This window comes from Rattus norvegicus, chromosome 9, assembly GCF_021556685.1.
Source record: "Rattus norvegicus strain SHRSP/BbbUtx chromosome 9, alternate assembly SHRSP_T2T, whole genome shotgun sequence".
NCBI lineage: Eukaryota > Metazoa > Chordata > Mammalia > Rodentia > Muridae > Rattus > Rattus norvegicus.
Genome location: NC_141542.1, coordinates 38,394,263 through 38,417,570, shown reverse-complemented (window position 1 = coordinate 38,417,570; position 23,308 = coordinate 38,394,263). Strand labels below are relative to the sequence as shown.

General features: G+C 44.7%; 1 long non-coding RNA gene and 1 pseudogene across 1 annotated transcript; one reads left to right on the top strand and one right to left on the bottom strand.

Annotated features, from left to right (window-relative positions):
• The first annotated feature begins 1 nt into the window (after position 1).
• On the top strand, positions 2-23,278 carry LOC148003654 (uncharacterized). The gene is made up of 3 exons (XR_015629444.1): positions 2-86; positions 416-674; positions 22,586-23,278. It is a non-coding gene; the product is annotated as an uncharacterized LOC148003654 (long non-coding RNA).
• Positions 20,199-22,432, bottom strand: Cct7-ps4 (chaperonin containing TCP1 subunit 7, pseudogene 4; annotated as a pseudogene).
• Positions 23,279-23,308: the final 30 nt, after the last annotated feature.

Here is a 23,308-nt window from a genome sequence, read left to right as displayed (position 1 = left end):
TGCTTCTTTCCTTTCGAAGCTGTAGGAGTAGGGGTGACATGCGCCGCAGTGGATCCAACTTTCTGGAGAAGGGACAAGTTGCAGCGGTGAGTATAATGGAGAACTGTGGACCACCTTTTGTGTGCAAAGCTGTGAATGTAGATGGGAAAAAGCGGTTCTCACCTATCTAGTTCCGTCTCCTTTCCTCCCCTCCTCACCCCTCTCTTCCCTCCTCCCTCCCAACCCCTCCCCCATCCCCACCTCCCATTTCCCAAAGCCACATTTGCAGCCCGCCCATGTTTTTTCTTTCTCTGGTCACAAACAATTAAGTAGAAAGACCTTGTGAGCAGAAGGATTTTCTCAGAGGTAGAACATCAACGGGGATTGATTGAGACACTCAGCTGGAAATACCCACTGCTTCTTCCCCTTCATATAGCTCCCAATGTGATCGACTTTAGAGTTTTTGGAAAGACTTCTTGCTAAGATGGCAGCTTGAGTAACGACCAGAGGAGTAGAAGCAACTAATTTGAGCCATCAAATGCACAGCCAGTAAACAAGTCTGCTGCCTGCCTGACAGCCTGAGTTGGATTCCCAGCAACCCGCATGGCAGGAAGGAGAGGTCTGACTTCGCTGAGGTGTCTTCTCACTCCCACACGTGTTTTGGCACACACACGTGCATACGTAGTACCCCTACCGTAAGTAAAAGAAGTGTAATTTAAAACATTTTAAAGATGTCTTCTTAATTTTAATGTGTGTGTGAATGTGTCTGTATATGAGTATACTCACATGAAGACAAGTGTTCAAAGGAAGCCAAAGGTGTCAAATTCCTCGGGGAGGTGACGCAAGGGTTGGTTGTCACCGACCTGATGAGGAAGCTAGGAACTGTACTGAGGTCCAAACTCTTAAGCTCAGAGCCATCTCTCTGGTCCTAAGAAGAAGAAAGTCTTTAAAGAAGCAGTGAGTTCCCTTGTCAAAATCATGAATGTGGTTAGGAGACGGTATTGATAAAGGCTGAACCAGAAGATCTCCAAGAAGGTGGAGCAAAAGCCTGCGTGTGACCTCTGTATCATGGCAGTGGCGTGTGGTGAGGTGAAAGAGGAGCCCAAACATTGGTGGAGTCGCTTTGTGGACCTTGGGGCTACAGTCAGCCCCAGGCTATGGCAGTGACTAACCAATACTTTTATATACTACATGCAATGGCTCAGCTAAGTCATAAAGGGCCTGGGTGCCGGAATATAGAGACAGATCTGGGATGGAAGGAACCTGCCTCCATAGCAGGCACTAAATGGCTTCCTGGAAAAGAAGGGTAAGTACTGTGTGTCCTCTCTCCAAATGGACACAGTAACCCAGAGGTAAGTTATTGGCTGTAATGGCTACCTTACTGTCTCTTGAGCCTGTCATAACTCCTGACTCACAGAAGACTCGATCAGTATGTGTGGAATGCACTCTTCAATTCTATTAAATAAAATGTGGAAGAGACCTGCGGTTTAGATTGAGCTCCAGCCATGAGCTGGATTGGGGTAAACCAACCTGTAGCAAGTAGTAAGGGAGGTTTGCTCCGTGGTAGATTGCCTGCCCTGCCTAGCACTGCAAGGCCCTAGGTGCTATCCTCAGCCCAGCAAGGCCAGACAAGCAAAACCAAGACAAAAAAAAATGGAGTTCTTAAGCTGGAGTCCCATGTCTCCAAGCCCTTTTCTGAGTGTGAGTCCAGGCTCCTCAACTTGGCTCACGGGAGAGGCTCATCCTGTTTTACAAAAGGAAGTGCTTTCTCATTCTAGAACTGGCAGAAAAGGCCACTTAAGATTGTTAAGCACGGGAGGGGGGCCGGGGGTGCAGCGGGGGCGGCGGCAGAGAGCTGACACCAGGGTTAAGAGTGTTCAGAGGACTCAGCTCAGTTCCCAGTGCCCCCACATCTAGAAGCTTATGACTGTCTGTGATGGTTTGTATATGCTCAGCCCAGAGAGTGGCACTGTTAGGTGTAGCTCTGTTCTACTAGGTGTGGCCTTGTTGGAGTAGGAGTGGCATTGTGGGTGTGGTCCTAGCTGTTTGGAATGGAGTCTTCAGATGAAGATGTAGAACCCTCAGCTCCTCCTGCACCATGCCTGCCTGGATGCTGCCACGCTCCTGCCTTGATGATAATGGACTGAACCTCTGAACCTGTAAGCCAGCCCCAATTAAATGATGTCCTTACAAGCAGTGGTCATGGTGTCTGTTCACAGCAGTAAAACCCTAACTAAGACATAACTACCTCACTCTAGCTCCAGGGAATCTGATGCCCTCTTTTGGCCTCCACCAGTACCTGCACTCATGAGCATGCTCCCTTCCTACCATCAACACACACACACACACACACACACACACACACACACACACGATCTCTTATAAACGATCTTTAAACTCAAAACTCCATTTGTTGGAATTTTGTCCTTTGACAATTCATGACGTCTATTATACTGTATTATGTGACAGCACCTGAGATGCTGAGGTACAGCCATTTAAGCTGACATCCTGTGTGACTTGGCCCTTTCCCTCACAGATGGGAGAGTATCAAAGGACATATCTACTTTAGAGAAGAGCCCAACCCCCCGCTTTTCCAAGAGACACAGAGGAAAGGTAAGCTTGGTGAGGTGGAACACTCAAGTACATGAATGTACTGTGCTGATTAGTTTTATGTCAACTTGACACAAGATGAAGTCATCTCAGAGAAGAGAACCTCAATTAAGAAAATGCCTTCATATAGGTGTACACACACCCATAGGTCATTTTCTTAGTCAATGATGGGGGAGGGCCCAGCCTACTGTGGTTCAATAAGCAAGCCACCACAATGAGCAAGTCAGTATGCATCACCCCTCTATGGCCTCTGCACCAGCCTCTTCCTCCACACTCCTGCCCTGTTTGAGTTCCTATCCTGTCTTCCTTCAGTGATAAACAGCAGTGTAGAAGTATACGTCCAATAAACCCTTTTCTTCCCAATTTGCTTCTGGTCATGTGTGTTCCATCACACCAATACTAATCCTTACGAAAACAACCACTGAGTCTTATTCCCATCTGGCCTGGACTCTAGCTCTTAGAGATTGAGAACCCCAAGAGACACATCATGTTATTGTGAAAGCAGATTCTCATTAGGAAAGCCAGAGCAGAAGATGGAGGATATTGTAGTAGTCCCTCCTGTGGTCCTCTGAAGCTTTCTGTGTCAGCATCCGACAGTCCTAAGACACTTTGTAGTGGCTCAATAATGCTGGAGCCCTGTGCTATAGAACGATCCCAATACTAATATTTTGATTTTAATTTTATTGCGTATGTATATAAACACCACACACACACACACACACACACGCACCATGGTACCTGTGTGAAGATTCCAGGATCACTTTTAGAAGTTGGCTTTCTCTTTCCACCATTGGTTCAGGGATCTACCTCAGGCCTGCACAGCAAATGCTTTTAAGCACGGAACCTTCTTGCTAATTTTAAAATGTTTTCTTGTTTTTTATTCAAAAATTTTTTGGGGTGGGGAGGCCTTTTGTTTTCCAAAAGGTTGAAATTTAAAGTGAATGTTTCAACTAAATGCCAAGAAGCTGAAACCAAGACAGGTTTGTCTTTTTGCTGTAAAACAAAACCAAGCCTAACTGACAGCAAGCTGATGCTGGTAACCCCGGCTCTTGAAAGGCAGAGGCAGGAGGTTCACTATAAATTTGGGACCAGCCTGGTCTACAGAGGGAATTCCAGACCAGCCTGAGGTACAGTGTGAGATCGAGACTCAAAACAAAGCACAAAGCCAAACGGGGTTGGGTGTAGCTCAATGGGATGGTACTTACCTACCATATACAAGGCCTTTGGTTCAAGGCCCAGTACAACAAGAAGGCCATGTGTAGATTGGGATTTATTGGTTGGTCTGCTCCTTCTGAGGCTGGATAGGCTTACAGTGGTCATACACAGTCTGGGGAGGCTGTTCAGCCCACAAAGCTGAACACCTCAGAATGGAAGGGAGACTTAACATAACCCTAACCTGATGGGCGTGGCCTGGGAACTCCCAAGAGTCACTGCTGTGAATCTACACTGGAAAGCTCTCTGTGGGTGATGGCAACACTGAAAACTGCCTGCTCCTCCCCTTCCCCTTCCCCTTTCCCCCTCCCCCTCCCCCTCCCCCTCCCCCTCCCCCTCCCCCTCCCCCTCCCCCTCCCCCTTCCCCTCCCCCTTCCCCTCCCCCTTCCCCTTCCCCTCCCCCTTCCCCTTCCCTTCCCCCTCCCCCTTCCCTTCCCCCTCCCCCTTCCCCTCCCCCTCCCCCTTCCCCCCTTCCCCTTCCCCTCCCCTCCCCCTTCTTCTCCCTCTCTGTCTCCTTCTCCCTCTCCTTCTGTCTCCCCCTCTCTCCTTCTCCCTCTCCCTCTTCTTTCTTCTTCTCTTTCTCCTTCTCCTCCTCCTTCTCCTCCTCCTCCATCTTCTTCATTGTTTTCTGGAGTCCCCAGCATGTTGATGCTGTTGCCCCCATTCTGGCAGATCTTCCTCATTTAGTCCACCGAGCCACATATCCTACTAGACACAAGCAGACACTATTACTTAACAATTTTCTAGGCATTTCCATCAAATCAATTTGACAGCCAAGATAACTACCACAGCACTGGGTGGTGAGGTCCATCTGATGAACTAGCTTAATCTTTCTAAGATGTGATTTTGGTGTGTCAGAGGAAATTTCTGAGGGTCTTTGTTTGCTTTGGGGATATGGTCTCACTGTGTAGCCCAGGCTGGGATTGAACCTACAGTAATCCTTCCTTCAGTCTCTGGTGTGCGGGCATTGCAGAAGTGTATCACCATGTTCGTTTTGCCCAAGCGTTGGTTTGGTGAAGAGTGAGAGGACTAGGAAAGTGGGAAGTCTTTTCAAAAGTTATCACTCAGGAAAGATTGTCTGCTAGAGAAGAAGAGGACACAATTGCCATTCATACTGAGAACAGTCTAGTTTGCTCAGGTATGTTTTAGCAGACAGCTGGATCTGAAAGCAAATTGACAGAAAACACAGATGTCTGGTGACACGAGTATAATTATATCCAGGGCCAGTTCTAGATGGAAAGCTTGATATTCATCAGTTAACTCAACCCTGAGCTTCCTGGTACCCACAGTCATCCGAGTGAAGAACATAATTTGAAACACATAGGCACATAACACTTGACCCAACTCAACTTGCCCATCCATGAAGAGTGCTTTGAGTCAAACTCAGTGAAGATATAGTTCGTTTCACATTCAAAATTCATTTTACAAATGGGAGTCAATTGCTATGGGAAGCTGACATTAGGAGGTTGAGAAGGTAGTTTTTCCAGCCCAGATCCCACTGGGCAGCCAAAATCAAGCCTTTCACCATTGTGGGAAGAACCAAGTAATTCTCCTGCTCTCTGCTCATAGAGCTATTGATGCCTGGTGTTTTGACAAAGAACCCAAAAGACCAGGTCTGTCCCTATATCTCCTAATCCTTGGCAGGACCACTGACAGGCAGATTACTGTGACAGTCTGGAGACAAGCCTTTTGCATGTCTTAGGAGACATTTTAGTCTATCTTTGAAAAGCTAGCCCTGTATCTTAAATTACGTCATAAAGCCACCCTTATGAGGATTCTTTTTGTGCCTGAGAAAGTGGCTTTTGGATGTATCAGCTGGCTTCTCTGGTGTCACAAACCTTGAGCAGTAGCTAGACCCACCAGAGAGGTCAGAATTCCTAATGTGTTTTCTATGAAGTCAAGCATCCTGTCTTGGGCATTCTATTTGGTATCCCTCAATATTTCCTGAAAAGTCAACCTCCCACCCAGAGGGTCTTGGAGGTTCTGCTTTAAATATGGCTTCTGGTATAGGCTGTGAATCCTGGAGGACTATATACTGGAATATCCAGCCAAGAATATCAGAATAAAAATAACTAGAACTTACATCTAGTAATTCTTCCATCTACAGCTGGTCTTGACTTTTGTCTCAGCCAAGAGTCTGCTTGTTGCCTTGGACCCAGTCAGAATGCTCATGTGTTGAAAAGCCAGCCAGTCAACTTTGTTATAGAAATGATGTAGTCCCCACCCTTCCATTATATAAAAGACCATAGGACCTGTTCTTGCAGGTGATGGAGAACACCTTCTGTGATGGTCAATTCTTTGTCACCTTGACATAAACTAGGGTCATCTGGGTGGGTGCGGACTGCAGTTGAAAAATCGTCTCCATCAGACTGGTCTGTATGTAGGTTAGCCTGTAGGGCATTCTCTTAGTTAATGATTGGTGTGGGTAGACACAGATCACTGTGGGTGGTTGTACTGGTGAATTAGTTAAATCACTTTGACTCCTGGCCAGTCGCACGCTCTCTGCACCTACCCAAGAGCTCTGTGGATTGGAGACTTAAGAGACAGATACACACAGCAGCTAATTTTGATATGCCTTAACTAGCATATCAAATATCAATGGCTGAGCATTTTTAAACCTTCCTTTGTCTAGTATAAATTTCCCTCTGGTATTCCTGGCTTAACACCTTCTACATCTACGTCTCATCTTTGTTGCCCTGTTACCTTCTAGGCCGGCCATAGGGTTACTTCCTGTTCCACCTACATTGCTGGATGATTTTTCTTCGGTAGCTCTTAAATCTCCCATAGCAATTCTCCTTTTCCTCTTCTCTCTCCTTCTTTTGGTCCCTTGACCAAGCACTCTAAAAGTCCCACCCTGTCTCGTTGCCCAGCCAGTGGCTGTGTGGCAATTCTTTATTATCAGTTGAAGCCAGCTGGGGGCAGGTTACCCTCAGGTCTGGAAGTGTGGCTTTTGGGAGCTGAAATAAGACAAAACATTAGAACCAATTCCTAACAGATGGTACAATCCCTCAGCAGTTGATTCTGGGAGGTGTGAGAAATCAGGCTGAACAAGCCATGGAGAAGAAGCCAGTAAGCAGGATTCCTTCCTGGTCTCTGTATCAGTTCCTGATTCCAGGTTCCTGGCTTGAGTTTCTTCCCTGACTTCCCTTCATGATGGACTGTTGCTGTTTTTTGATCATGGTCCTTATCGAAGCAATAGGAACCAAACTTGGACAGCTTCAACCAATGGAAGACTCCTACCTCTCTCTCCCAATTGGCTGTGTGACTCTTGGCTGTCTGGGGGCAAAAATAAGCTTTAGATAGCCAAGAATTAGGCAGCAATGTCTGCAGACAAAGGGCATCATGCCAGGCAGAGCACATCTGTAAATACAACACAGCTTTCTCACACCTTCATCAGGCACTCTTATCTCTCATTCACGAGGACTCTACCCTCAAACTCCTCACATCACCTCCCCACAGGTCCCAGATAACAGCAGCATCACCTTGGGCATTAGGCTTCATCACGTGGCTTTGGGGTGGGGTGGGGAATAAACCTTTAGACCATAGCATTTTGCAGACAGAACCAGACATAATGTTTAATGAAAGATGTGGGCACCCTGTAGCCTTCTGTTCCTCGTCTTTTCTAGATGTTGGCCATTGCCTTTATTGCTTGGTTCACGGTCTTTTCACCTTCAAGGATGCACAGTATCTTTATGCTTCTGTAACCTCTATTTCTGTGGCCATATCTCTTTCTATTACATACTGCTTGTGTCAAGTTGTGAAGCTGTTCGTGGTCCTGACCGTCAATGATGTTTTATTGTCAAGCTAAGGCCAAGGTCTTAATTGGGAGTGGATGTAGATAACACACACACACACACACACACACACACACACACACACACACACACACTGTCACTGTCTTCAGACACACCAGAAGAGGGCGTTGGATATCATTACAGATGGTTGTGAGCCACCATGTGGTTTCTGGGAATTGAACTCAGGACCTCTGGAAAAGCAATCAGTGCTCTTAACCATTGAGCCATCTCTCCAGATTGGATGTAGACATCTTAAAGCTGCCCCAGAATCCTTCAGGACATGAAGCCATCTCTCAACTTTTCCTTCCTGAGCACAGGTTCTCGACATTATCCTTTCACTGAACATTTAAGGTGCCTCCGGTGTATTAAGCAGTGGGTATGCAAAAATGAAAGCATAATTTTTGTGTTCAGGAGCTCCACAGGAGAAAACAAGCTGACTAAGTCGACTAAACCACAGTTAAGAGAGCTATTGTGAGCCACCGTGTGGTTGCTGGGAATTGAACTCAGGACCTCTGGAAGAGCAGTCAGTGCTCTCTTGACTGCTGAGCCAAGAGAGCTATTGTAAGTGAGAAAAGAGAGAGGCAGTCTACTAGGAGACACAAAAGTTACTCTTGCTGATAAGTATAATACAATCACCCCCATACAGCGGGGTCTGCATCAGGCAGAGATGTGAGCAATGTGGTACTGAGAGAGAGAGGTCTGTAAGGCAGAGACTGAATGATAGGGTAAGCATGAGGCCATAGAGAGAGAGTCATGAAGGCCAGAGTGTCAAGCTAAAGAAGATACACTTTCCAAGATCGAAAGCAGATCACTGATGGAATCTAAACAAGGTGGCATGTTCATGCTGCCCTCTTCAAAAGGAAAGCCAGCATAATAAAGATGGATGAGTGGAGGAGTGGAGGGGACAGAAGCCCTTGGCTTGGTGGTCAGTAAGAATATATAAAAACTAGAGAATTAACAGTCTTGCTGAGCATGTGCAAGTATGTATGCACATGTATGATCATGTGTGTATGCACGTGTATGTATGCTCATGTTTGCATACACATATATGGGCAGGAGGTGAGAGAATATGTATATGATATCAGAAACATACCCAGAAAATTCTACCATATTCACGCCTTCTCTGTGATTGGCTACTCGTGGACTGGAGCCCAGGAGTTTATTGGGAAACAGAGCTGTCTATTCCACAAGAAGTTTAGGTTCTGCAGCCTCCCTGTTCTGCCCTGAAGTTCAGTGAACATGAGAAGTTTTCCTTGCCTCCCCTGGATCCTCTTCTTTAGCACATCCTTTCTTATCAACTGAGGTTGGGCTTCAGTGGTCCTCACAGACTGAGAGTTTCCAAATGAACAAGGGAGATTATGGGGGGAAATTCTGCAGCGCTGACTTCCTTACACAGGCCTTCTGTCTTTGGAAATGTAGACTGACTCCCTGATCTCCAGCTGTAATACTGCTTGTATTAACTATGGGCTTCCCCTCACTCTAGTTTATTCTCCATCTCTCACATGATTTCCTATAAGTGGGAGGTACTAGAGAGGATTTTAGGGTGAATGACCATAACCAAATTAGAGTGCTCTAACTAAAAGCAGCTAACTTTTAAACCCATTTGAGGCACTATAGAGATGGCTCAGTGGTTAAGAGCGCTTTCAGTAGTTCCAGAAAACTGTGGTTCCCAGTACCCACATTAGAATGCTCACAATTGCCTGTACATAATTCCAGGTCCAGGGAATCCAGTGCTCTTTCTAGTCTTGACAGGCACTCTCACACTCTCACACATGAAATGCATTCATACAAACACACATGGACACATAAAATAAAAATATTTTATCTAATTAATGTGTCTCTATATTCTTTGTCTGTTTTAGGAGTTATTGAACACCTGGGGTAGGTTGAGGACAGGAACTTTACACACACACACACACAAACACACACACACACACACAGAGAGAGAGAGAGAGAGAGAGAGAGAGAGAGAGAGAGAGAGAGAACACATGTAGTGAGGTGTGTAGGAAGAGGGTAAAACCTGGAAGAGTTCATATCATGCATGATATGAAAATGGTATTATATATTTTCTCAGTAAAGAGCCATGGATACTCTCTGAGGCTTCAGAAGGTTTTAACGAAAGATCTTGGATAGGGACTCATCAGCTGTGTGGCAGTTGAAGAAATGTGGGATGAAGCCCTGGCTCTCCTGTCCCTTGACATTCTTAATTGTCTGGAACTCAGAGTAGAAAACTACTCATAGGCCTGGGTCATGGACAGAGAGCAAAGCCCTGGCTTAAGAAGGGAGTTGAGCAGTCTAGTAGAGGTTGAGAAAGACAAAGGTGCACAGAGATCAGGATCGGCCAATGGCAGTCAGAGAGCCTCCTCACCTCATAAAGAACACATCTCTTGAGATAACCACTTAAAGTTTCTAGCCTCAAACATCAGTTAGAAGTGGGGTTTTAATGGGCTAAGTGTGTACTTCAACTCTTTCTCTGTTTTCTTTTTATGATGCTGGAAATTGAACCCAAGGGGTGGTGGGGTGTCTCAGTGGGCAAGGGTGCCTGCCACCAAGCCAGATGATAGGAGTTTAGCATGTGGGGTCTACGTGGTAGAAGGGGAGAATCTATTCACACCAATTGTTCTCTGATAGCGATAGTTATGCCTCAGCACACATGCACATGTATGTATACAAACCTTTCATTAAAGAGATACAGTATTTTTAAAAAAGGAATTGAAGTCAAGTTCTAAGCATGTATGCACAACTAAGGTGTGCCCCAGGTTCTTTACTCTTCAATATGACCCTAAATGAGTCCCCAAAGACACTTTGAGATTCAAAGGTCTAAAATAGGTCTTGTCAGCTGGAGAGATGGCTCAGCAGTTAAGATGATTGGCTCCTCTTCCAGAGGACCGAGGTTTAATGGTGGCTCATAACCATCTATAACTCCAATTCCAGGGGAATCCAACATATTCTTCTGGCCTCTGCAGTCAACAGGCATGCACATAGTACACAAACACATGTATACAGAAAATAAATAATAAATACAATATTTTTGAAAAAATAAAAACAATGCCTATTCTTTTGATCAAAGCAACAACAAAAAGTTTCAAGAAGGTGCATATGCCAATACTAAAGAAGTTTCAAGAAAGAACCCAGATGCCCTTCAACAGAGGAGTAGATACAAAAAATGTGGTACATCTACACAATGGAATTTTACTCAGCTATCAAAAACAATGACTTTATGAAATTCATAGGCAAGTGGATGGAACTGGAAAATATCATCCTAAGTGAGTTAACCCAATCACAGAAAAATTCATATGGTATGCACTCATTGATAAGTGGATATTAGCCCAAATGCTCAAATTACCCTAAATGCACAGAACACATGAAACTCAAGAAGGATGACCAAAATGTGAATGCTTCACTCCTTCTTTAAAAGGGGAACAAGAATATTCTTGGCAGGGAATAGGGAGGCAAAGTTTAGAACAGAGACTGAAGGAGCGCCCATTCACAGCCTGCTCCACATGTGGCCCATACATATACAGCCACCAAACTAGATAAGATGGATGAAGCAAAGAAGTGCAGGCTGACAGGAACCGGATGTAGATCGCTCCTGAGAGACACAGCCAGAATACAGCAAATACATAGGCGAATGTCAGCAGCAAACCAATGAACTGAGAACGGGACCCCCATTGAAGGAATCAGAGAAAGGACTGGAAGAGCTTGAAGGGTCTTGAGACCCCATATGAACAACAATACCAACCAACCAGAGCTTCCAGGGACTAAGCCACTACCCAAAGACTATACATGGACTGACCCTGGGTTCCAACTGCATAGGTAGCAATGAATAGCCTAGTAAGAGCACCAGTGGAAGGGGAAGCCCTTGGTCCTGCCAAGGCTGGACCCCCAGTGAATGGGATTCTTGTGGGGAGGGTGGTAATGGGGGGAGGATTGGGAGGAGAACACCCATATACAATGGGAGGGGGAGGGGTTAGGGGATGTTGGCATGGAAACCGGGAAAGGGAATAACAATTGAAATGTAAATAAGAAATACCCAATTTAATAAAGATGGGGGGAAAAGTTCCATAAGCCAGGCTTAGACAGTTGTCACCCTCCACCTATTCTGTGCTTTAGAGAATAGAGGGATAAAAAGAGTCACAGAATGAGGAAGCACACATCCATTATTTCTCTGCTCCCAGCGATCATAGAGACAATTTGGAGAAAGAACTGGAGAGGATGGCTTTCTCTGAGAAACCTACAGATACCTAATTTGATCCAGAACCACAGAAGACTGGAAATTGCATTAATCCATTGGATTGCTTCTCTCAAAAGGTCACACCTGTTTGCTGTATAACACTAATGATGTATTTTCGAACCACTAGGATGACATACCATAGACTGATGGACTCTAAACATTTGTTTCTTATATTTCCAGTAGTGAGGAAGTCCAAGACCAAAGTGTCAGCAGATTTGATGTCTGATGAGGGCTACTTCTCATAGCTGCCTTCTTGTTTCATCCACAAGGGCCAAGGAAGCTCTCAGAGACCTCTTTATAAAGGCATTGCTAGGATCTGAATATGGTGTTCCCCATCCAAATTTACTTGGAGGCTTAATGCCTTATAAGGCACAGTGTCAGGGGCTTTTGGAAAGTCATTAGGTCATGAAGGCATGGCCTTCATAAGTGGATTGATGTTTTAGTAAAGAGACTAGCCTCTCACAGAATTAGTCCTCATAAATATGAGCTGTTAATGAGTCTTGATTTATATTGCATTACCTATACATATTTCATTCTTCTGTTTCCTGTATTGATAGAATACCTCATAAGACCCTCACCAGGACCTGACAAAATAATAGTCACTTAACCTTGGATAGACCTGTTTTCCTCACAACTTACCTTTCCTAGCTATTTTGTTATAGTAAGAGAAAGTAGCCTAAAGTAGGTGTTAATCCATTCATGAGCAATCTGCATGTGTAGCTTAATTACCTGTTAAGGATTCTATACTATTAGACAACCATTTTAGGGGTTAGATTTCAACACATGAATTCTTGTAGACCACTGTAGCACAGTGAAATGAAAACTCCCCTTTGTCCCCACCCCAACTCTAGCCTCTGGTGACTGATGTTCTACTATACATACATATATTTATATATATATAGTCTATATGTCATCTACAATTGTTTCATAATTTTTCCTGAAAGACATTGGCAAATGTTATTTTTACCACAGAATAAATTGGATAAAATTAATAAGGCTGCACAAATTTAGCTTGGTGAGCCAATGAGGGTTTTTTTAGGGGGAGGGTGTGGGGTTACTTATAGGAGTGTGGGTAACTCCAAGCACTTGCATCAACATCAAGTCCCATCTCATCATGAAGAACATCATAGAATTCTGCCTTCTGTTAATCTTCTAGCGCATACAGTCTTGCATCCATCTGGTCTACCCACAGTTTTACAAGGCACAGTCCAACATGGCTGGAAGGCAAGGCAGCTGAAGCCACAAGGTCTGTGGGTGTTGGTGAAACTTGGAGTGGAGCTTGGGCACAGCTTGGCAGATCTGGAAGCTCAGGTTATCAACGTACTTCCTCAAGGTCCACCCCAGTGACTCTCTTCTTCTAGCTATGTCCCAATCCTAAAGAGTTCTTCCATGTTCGGTAACAGCACCCACCAGCTGGGGACTAAATATTCAAAAACAGGAGATTGTGGGCCCTTAGGAAACAGTGAAATCAAGAAGGCAGATGTTTATAAATGAACTTGGTATCCCTACACAAGGGCCAGAGGATACTAGAGGCCATCTTTTTCCACTTTTCTGTCTTTTCCAAGTAGAAATGCATTATTAAAGATGCCATTTTGAAAATAAAGACAGGGCTCTCACCAGACACTAGACCTGCTATTGTGTGCCTTGATCTTGGACTTCAGCTTCTATATGCATACTAACACATTTCTGTTCTTCATAAATTCCCATGTTTGTTGTTGCTGTCCATGCTATTGCTATTATGACAGCACACACACGGTAAGACAAGGGTACAAACAGAAGGGTATATAAAGGAGATGTCAAGAGGTGTCACAGTCCTGGCCTCTGCTGTCCCCACTATGGCATCCTGTCACAGTTCTTATGAAGTGGAAAAGGAAGGCTCAGCTATCCATGACACTCTGGGGAGCCAAGAAAGCTCCTATTTCCAGAGTCTGTCTTCCTGACAAGACACAAGGGCTACCTGGAAACAGGTTTGAATATCTCAGTGTAGAGACCATGAAAAACCTTAAAAGTTTCAAAATTTGCCATCCTAAACAAGGGACCTCACAGGCTGTGAGTCAAGCAAAAGCTTGGAAGTCAAACAGGTCAGAACGAAGCTATACAAATGAGAATGAAAGGCTAAGACATCAAAATATGAAGTCCTCAGTCACTGCTCTAGTGCTGTGTAAAGACACCATGACCAAGGCAACTCTTAGAGAAGAAAGCAGTTAGTTGAAGGCTTGCTTACAGTTTCAGAGGGTTAATCCATCATTGTCAAGGTGGGAAGCAGAGAAACATAGCACTGGGGCAGGAGCTGAGAGCTTTGCAGTCTGACTCATAGGTAGCAGGCAGATAGATAGGTAGGTAGAAGGTGGGTAGGTAGGTAGGTGGGTGGATGGATGGACAGATGGATGGATGGATGGACAGATGGATGGATGGACAGATGGATGGACAGACGGATGGACAGACAGACAGACAGGTAGATGGGGAGACAGACACTGGGCCTGGTATGGGCTTTTGAAAACTCAAAGCTCCCCCATCCCCTGCAGCTCCTCCAACAAGGACATGTCTTCTAATTCTTTCCAAACAATGCATCAACTCGGGATCATCATTCAAACCTATAAGCCTGTGGAGACCATTTTCATCCAAATCATCACAGTAGGCATTCAGTGTTAATTCACCAAACATTTAATTAATTTTCAGGTTATAGCCTCCCTGCCTGACTGAGCTTCATTACGAGCATTTTCCTCGTCTGGATTTCCAGTTTAATTCCTTCAAAGGTGTCAACATTGCTTTGAACCAGTCCACTCATTTACTGTTTTCATAACTGCATTTTTCAATTCTGAAAAGGCTTGGCTTCCCTGGGTGGCAGTGGTGCCTGGCTACCAAGCCCAGCTTCCTCGTCTTTAAATTAATCTCATGGTAGTCCTTTGAATTTCCAACTAATGAGGGTGGCACAGAGGCCTGATGATGGATATGATAAAGAATGATTATTTCCAAGCCACCTTCCCAGAACTCTAAAGGCTCCCAGCCAGTATATTTGGGGTTCTCATAGCCTTATCCTAAATTAGCACAGCAAAGAACAGGTGGCCAGCTGTGTGGACAAAGGCCAGGGAATTTTCCCATTGAGTTTGGTTTCTCATCAGAGACTTATTTTTGGAAACTCATCAAAGAATCTTGTGAAAAGCTGGGGGCGGGGGTGGTGGGAGAGAACAGGGCATGTTGGACCTCTCGACTTCTTAGAGACTTCCGATTTGATCCTTGTGGTACATGAAATATAAAATTAAGAGTGCCAATAGCCCTTTTACCCTTTCTAAAACTGACCCGTCGGAGGGCAGAAAGGATAACACAAGCCTAGTTTCTTTTCGTGTAAGGGTTTCCACAGCTGAGTTGATAGAATGGCATGCTGGAAGGGAGGTGCAGAATGAGGTGCAGGGAGGAGGGGGGGGCGATGATTTATTGTATTTTGCTAAAGGGCAAAAGCGAATGATCGATATGACCATGCTGCAAATCAGAGCTCACAAGGTCTTGAAGCATTCTTTTTCAGATTCTGATCTTGTTTGGTGACATGTTCTGTGCTGGAGCTCATAAATACACAAAGCTCTCAGATTCATTATTTTTGCAACTCAACAAAAATTACCTCCCTTCTTTTTCCAATGTCCCAGATAAAGTTTTGAAACTGATTGTCAGTGCTTTTCCGGACCACAACAGTGGTTGTAGTTTGGGGAGGTGTTGGAGGGTTTGGAGACTTGATGTCTCTTAAATATCATTTTTCTCTGTAGAAGACTTAATTGCCTCCCCTCCTCCCAAGACAGGGCTTCTCTGTGTAGCCCTGGATGTCCTGGAATTCACCCTGTAGCCTAGGCTGGTCTCGAACTCACAGAGATCTCCCCTGTTTCTGCCTCCCAAGTGCTGGGATTAAAGTCATGAGCTATCACTGCCCAGCTCTTAATTGCTATTTGAAAGCCTAAAGTTCATTTATATTTACTTCATTTGTTACCTTTGGGGCACAATGTCCAATTTCAGCCACATACACATAGGTTTTGCCTCTCCCTCGCTCACATTCCCATGTACGTACAGATACATAACTTTTGTTTAGTATTCTAATTGTGTTCTAATTCTGGCAAGAGGCCTCCTAGATACATGAATATTTCACACTTTAACACATTCACATATACATACACAGTTTCATAGCTGCCAGTTTTTCCTCTGAGAAAAATCAATCTCCCTTTTCTCTCCATGACAGGGTCTTACAATGCAGCACAGGCCGTCTTGAACTCCAGACTCCTTCCTCTGCTTCCCAGCATTCTGGGATTAAGAATGTAAACCCCTGTAGGATGATGTCACAGGTGAGGCAGGCACAAGGTAGAAGGAGGCCTGTCATTGGATGAGAAGGAAGGATGGGCGGGAGAGAAGTTTGAAGAAAGAGGAGGAGACTAGGACAGAAAGGTAGAGGCAGGAGGAGAAGAGAGAGAGAGAGAGAGAGAGAGAGAGAGAGAGAGAGAGAGAGAGAGAAGCCATGGCAGGACAATATGGCGGGTGACGTTAAGATTCTACGCTGTACCCTTACAGGTTGTTACAAATGTTCTTAAGGGATGGATGGTACTGGGCTTTGTATGTTTAGGTGGGCAATTATATCTTATCAATTGGGTTAAAGATTATTGTGTTGTGTGTTCTTTTATGTGACCGTTGGAGTGTAGGAAAGTGTGTGGCGGCAGGAGACTCTGGGCCGCCGAGTTGCTGAGATGTGTTTCCGCCAAGATATCCAGCAGATATCTTGGGGCACTGAGGTGCCGGACCTAGCAGGGTAAAAGACAACTATACCTTTTTTATTTTTATATTTTTACAACAACATCCCCCACAACCATCTGTCTTTCTTTCCTTCTGACGTCTTTTTGAATATCCTTTCCCTGGCCTCTTTTTTGGTTTGGTTCATTAAAGGAATCCATTTTACTCACAGAGACTGAACTGACAATCCGGGAACCTGCGTGGGTCTGACCTAGCCCCTTTGCACATAGGTTATGGTTGTGTAGCTTGGTCTTCCAGTGGGACCCCTAAGAGTGAGAGCGGGGGCTGTCTCTGACTCTTTTGCCTGCCCTTGGGACCCTTTTCCTCCTACTCGGTTGCCTGGTCCAGCTTCGATATGAGAGGGGTTGCTTAGTCTTGATGCAACTTGACATGCCATGTTTGGTTGACAACCCTGGGATGCCTGCCCTCTTCTAAAGGGAAATGGAGGAGTGGACATAGGTGAGAAAGAACTACTGTGGGGAAAGGAGGGTAAACTATGGTCAAGATATAATCTATGAAAGAAGAATAAGCAAACAAATTAATTTAAAAGGAATCATTCTATAAATACTTTGGCCAAATTGGTCTCCCTGAAGCACAATTTTGGTACCATTTCTCCCTCACTTGAAAGCCTTCTATGCTTCCCTTACTCTAGTGATCAGTGTCTTTTAATTGTACCCAGTACATTTGATCAGCCCCAGCCCAGCGCAACCCAGACCTCTCTCCCGCCAGACCTCCATTCTCGCCACAATGGCGTCCCCCACGGAATTGACCATGACTGTCACATTGCTCATCTTTCAATACACAATTCAAATACAGTTGTCCCTCTGCATCACACTCTGGTGAATTGGTTCTAGTTACAGACTCCCAAGCCTTCAGATGTTTAGCGTCTGTATAGGAAACTGACGTGCTATTTGCATGTAATACATATCCATCCTCCTGTGTATTTTAAATTCTCTCTAGATTTCTTATAATACCCAGTGCAATATCATACAGTGCTCAAAGGTATGCCAGGCCATTTAGAGGAAAATGGCCAGGGGGAAGCCTGTGAAGCACAAGCATGATTTATTTTCTTGTTCTGGAGACTGAACCCAGAGACTCACACTTTGGGCAAATGCCCTGCCCCTGAACTACATCCCCAGCCCTCCCAGATGGAATTGAAGACTGTTTTTGAGGTTGGCTTAATATATATAGAATGCAAAAATGTAGAAGGCCGACTGTAGTCCTTTCATGGGTTTTTGCAATCATTCTGGATAGACTCATTAGCTACCAATTTTAAATGCAAATGATTTTATTCCATTCATGGGTACAGAGTTTTGAACTCAATGAAAATATTTGACATTAGCTAAAGCTGGTAGCACAGGTCTATAATTCTTCCTACTCTACTCTGGAAGCTAGAATGAGAATTAAGAGTTCGAGGCCAGAGTAGGCCAGTAAAATCCGCCTCGAAATAAAAAGTAGAAGGTAAACTGGGGATTCAGCTTACTAATAGAACGCTCTTAGAGTCCTAGGTTCAATTCTAAGTACTTAATGGAAAGAAATATTTTTAAAATTACGTTTTATTTAAAAATTAAAAATTACCTGTTTAAATAAGGTCAACTGAGCCTAATGAGCTATTATTGCTACTGTGTTTCTGTGTTTTGAAAACATTTATTTATTCACTCTGTGTGTGTGTGTGTGTGTGTGTGTGTGTGTGTGTATGTGTGTGTGTGTGCGCTATGGTGTGCATGGGGAGATCAGAGGACGGCTTTTGAGAATTGGCTCTCCAGCTCTACCGTGAGACTTCCGGGGATCAAACTTGGGTTGTTACAGCTGGCTGCAAGCACCTTTATGACAAAAGACCTCTCCCTGGCCCTGTTTTTCTGGTTTGTGAGACAGAGTATCTTAATATAGCCCAAGCTAGCCTCAAACTCACTATGTTGTCCAAACAGGCTTTCTTCAAAATTGTGGTCCTCATGCCTCAGTCTCATAAGTGGGGGTGCTAGGGAGAGAAAGAGTGAGAGAGAGAGATGGGGGGGGTGTAGTGAGGTATAAAGGAGGGGCAAAACCTGGGAAAAGTTATTTTATGAAAAATAATAAAAAAGAAGAAGGGGTTGGCTTTTCTGGGGACTAGAAGAGATTTTTAACATTAATCTTGACAATGACAATGAATTACAAAATATTGATAATACAAAACTGTTCTGCCAGACTTGATTTCAAAAGTAGGATCACTCGTATTGTCTGAGTCCTGAATTTTCCCGTGCTTTTAGCATTACTTACCTACAGGACTCTAGAAATTGATGATGTGGGGGTTAAGAAAGATCAAGGAAGGGCAGCCAGGCTCTTTTGGAAGTCACAGTGACGCATTTGAGGAACCACTGGGATTTTAATACGCCTTGTATATGGAGGAAATATGCCTGTGAGAGTGCCGGTTATTTAGCCAAGGTCAAACTCAAGGGAGAGGTTTGACTAATTCTGTTTTAACTTGACGGCCGGAGGGGGATTGTATGGAGTGATTCTTTAGAAATGCACCAGAATGTTTTATCACACTTTTGTCATCCCTTGAATCCATCTTCAACTACAATACCACCACCACCACCACCACCACCATCACCACCACCACCACCACCACCACCACCAACAACAACAACATTTATTTAATATTTGCTATATTTCCAAGTTTTTCTCAATCGTCTACATCTGTTGTTACTTCATTGAGTATTTAAACTCTTCTTTGAGCTGGGTATTATGTCTAACTTCATTTGAAAGGCTAGGATACTAAGGTACAGAAGGGATAAACAAATTGCCCATAGTTACACTGATGTAAGCATAGAATTCAAACATAGCAATCAACATTGACTATCTTCGCACTCTTCTGCATATGACGTTTCTGACTGAGCCACACCACACAGAACAGAGTTGCTTGGGTGGGCAAGTCTGCATGTGTGGATTATTTCTTAATCTTATCTAATACCTTGTCTTAGTTATGATGGTTTTACTGCTGTGAACAGATACCGTGACCAGGGCAACTCTTACAAGGTTCACATTTCACAGAGGATGACTTACAGGTTCAGAAGTTCAGTACGTTATCATGAAGGTGGGAGAATGGAAGCACGCAGGCAGGCATAGTGCAGAAGGAGCAGAGAGTTCTACATCTTCATCTGAAAGCTGCTAGGAGGAGAATGGCTCCCAGGAACCTAGGATGAGGGTCTTAAAGTCCACGCCCACAGTGACACACCCACTTCAACAAGGCCTCACCTCCTAATATTGCCACTCCCTTAGCCAAGCCTGTACAAACCCTCACATACCTGAAGCACAGACTGTCTGCTCTCCACATTTATGTGGCCTTTGTGACAGTGTCTGATGTCAGTTTTCCCAGGAGCATAAAGCAAATTAAAAGGCACTATTTGAGATATTTTTGCAATATATAATGTTGTTTAATGAATGGAAGGACACATGTTGTTTGAGGGAAGTATTCATTTATTGCGAGTTTGTATTTTGTCTTCAAGTATTTTCTCCTTCTCCTCCTCCTCCTCTTTCTTCAACTGAACAACCTTAACTTTTATTTACTTAACCTCCAGTGAGAACACAGCAGACAAATCAACCATTTCCCCCATCCCCCGACCCATTCACCTCACAGGGAGTTGCACAGAATACCTCTCAATGGAGGTGGCCTTGGCCTTGGCCCAGCCAGCTGCTGGAGCTAAAGCATCCACAGTAGAGCAGGGGTTCTTGATAGTCTCATCCACAAATACAATAAGGCAGATTGCTGTCAGAGCATTGAGGTGCACCATGACTCCCACACAAAGGCCTGAAAGATGTCAGTGACATCTTCATTGTTGATGTCCACCCCCTACAACATCATCCCCCTGTGTATGTCAAGCCCACAGTTTGTTGAGAATGTTTGTGGCATGAAAGCCAGCATTGTCACATAGCTATCTTGGAACAATCTGCAGGTCCTTGGCATATGCCCCAATCAACAGCTGCTGTGTCCCTGGAATGGTCCTTGAGCAATCTCTCAGATATTTTGAAAGCTCTGTGCCAATGGTTCAGCCACCAGCCACCACAGAGCCTTTCTCTTTCTTTCTTTGAGTACACTGTAGCTGTCTTCAGACACACCAGAGGAGGGCATCAGATCCCATTACAGATGGTTGTGAGCCACCATGTGGTTGCTGGGAATTGAACTCAGGACCTCTGGAAGAGCAGTCAGTGCTCTTAACAACTGAGCCATCTCTCCAGCCCCACAGAGTCATACTTGATGACACTCCTCACAAACATGATGGCACCATGCAGGGATAAACTGCTCAGCGCCACCACAGAGGATGATGCTACATGTCTTGGCCTTAGGATGAAGAAATTACACCTCTCTCCTCCAATTTGGGTCTCTTCAGACACCTGGCTGTGGCCCAGCACATCTGGAATCAGAGCCTTCACATTCATTAGTCTCTTCAGATCCTCCTCCAGCCTGCAACAGGAGGAGGATCCCTATCAACAAAGTACCGGGTGGCCAGATTAACAATAGGGAATTTAGAGAAGATGACTTTGGCTCCAGACTATGACTAACTTGCCGTCGAGAATGTTCTGCTTGTCATCAACAATTTCCTTGTATTCATCTGCCGTGTGGACTGTAGTCTCAACATTATCTTTCTGTGCTTTCAGCTTGAGCTCAACATTTAAGAGGGTTCTTATACTTCTTGGGCTTCCTTTCAAACCCAGCCCAAGAGAAAGTGTTCTTGAACACGACACCAGGCACCAGCCAAGACTCCTCTAGGGCTTGTCCCTGAATCTTCTTGGTGCCAGTCATTTCAAGCTGCAGCAAACTCATCAAGCATCATCACTGCATCAAACACCACCTTGGCAAAGAAGACCTTCTGTTGGGAGATCAGCTCGGAGCTCGGGGCTGTCACTGCAGACTTCTCTAGCATCTTCCTCTGCTCCACTTTATCTTGCTTCTTCACGGTCATAGCAATCTCTTTGATTTTGTTAACAGCCAACTAGGAGGCCGTACAGAAAGCTCGGATGATGATCTGAGGGTGTAAACCTCCCTCCACATAGGACTTCACTGTTTCAGAAACTCCTCAGCCAGCAGGGTCACCAAGGTGGTGCCCAACTTCAGTGTCTTGGGATCTGGCAATGTCCACTAAAGTCTTTGCTGCAGGATGGACACCGTTTCAGAATTTCAGAGTTTCAGAATTGCGGCCCAATCATTAGAATTTGCTTTGCCTTGGCCATCCACAACAAGTTGCCAGGAGGATCCAGGGTGACTCTTACAGCCTCAGCAACACTCGGCAAGCATTGTCAAGCTCACGAGCTGTTGTGCTAGTAAAAAGATAGAGGGGGGATATGTTCTATGGAGGTTTGGGGAAAGGGGGTTTCTCAGCAGGCCCATGCTGAGACATCCCTTCCCCCTAAGGGACCAGCCACACATGATGACAGTATAGTATAGAATAGAGTTTATTCAAATCATGGGGAGGGGAGTTAAGAGGGTAGAAGGGCAGAGAAAGTCAGAGAAAGAGAGATAGAGATAGAGATAGAGATAGAGATAGAGAGAGAGAGAGAGAGAGAGAGAGAGAGAGAGAGAGGTAGAAAAGGAGAGGAGGAGAGTAGAGGCCGGCCATGAGCACATGGAGAGAAGGGGGGGGGGGAGGGAATGGGGAGAGAAGTGACAAAGAAAAAAGAGGGTAAGAGCAAGAGAGCAAGAGAGGGGCAAGAGGGAGCAAGAGCGTGAGGACGGGGCAAGCAGCCCCTTTTATAGTGTCAGGCATACATGGCTGTCGCCAGGTAACTGTGGGGGTGGAACTTAGACAGAATGCTAACATATGTATGTGTGTCTTCATTTTGAGTCAGACCATAGGGGAGCCATTGACAAAACTCATCTGGACTTATGAAAGGCAGGTGCACGCATGTACCTAATTGTTTTTCCTTCATTTGTTTTGGTGGCTAAACCTAGGGCTCTATATGTCACCCATCAGGCTCCTGCTGAGCTGCATTCCTTGTCTTCTTTTTTATTTTTAAGGAACCATCTGATTTCCTGCTTATCTATCCCATGTCCTTATGAATGCAGGAAGAAATGCCAATCACATATCTCCGTGTCTTCAAGGTTGCGGATCAAGACACAGCCAATCAAGGCTGTACTAAAGGCAATAGCACGATTGATTCAGTGAATAAAATTTGTCTTTATACCATTTCTAATGTGCCATCGACTCTTGGAATACTGGTGATGGCTTACTGGAGAGTTTTGAATTCAGACTTCACATTTTGTATATGAGGAAATGAAGGCTAGAAAAACAAGTGTGTTAAACTTAATAATATGGAGGCTAAAGAGATGGATCCGTGGGTTTCGATTTCCTCTTTCAAAAATACAAGGTGAAGAAAGATTGAGGAAGACACCGGATGTCAACCTCTGTATTCATATGTACGCGTGCTTATGGGTTACAGACTTGGACTCCTCAGTAAATCCTAACTTCCCATTTGACAAAACTACCTACAGATTTTAAAAAAAGAAAAGAAAAGAAAAGAAAAAAGAAAAAGAAACAAAAGGTGGGGAGGACCACAACTCCCAGAATGCAGTGCTTCCTAGTCTTCCTTGTTGCTCAATGGCTAGGGGGTGGGTTTTGAGCCTCTTTTCTGTGTCATTGGCCAGCCTTCCTATTAGGGCGGAGAAAGCGACCATTTCTCTCCAATCCAAGAACCGAATAAAAGGCTATTGAAGAAGTCAGCCAATTAGAACGCGTCTGTG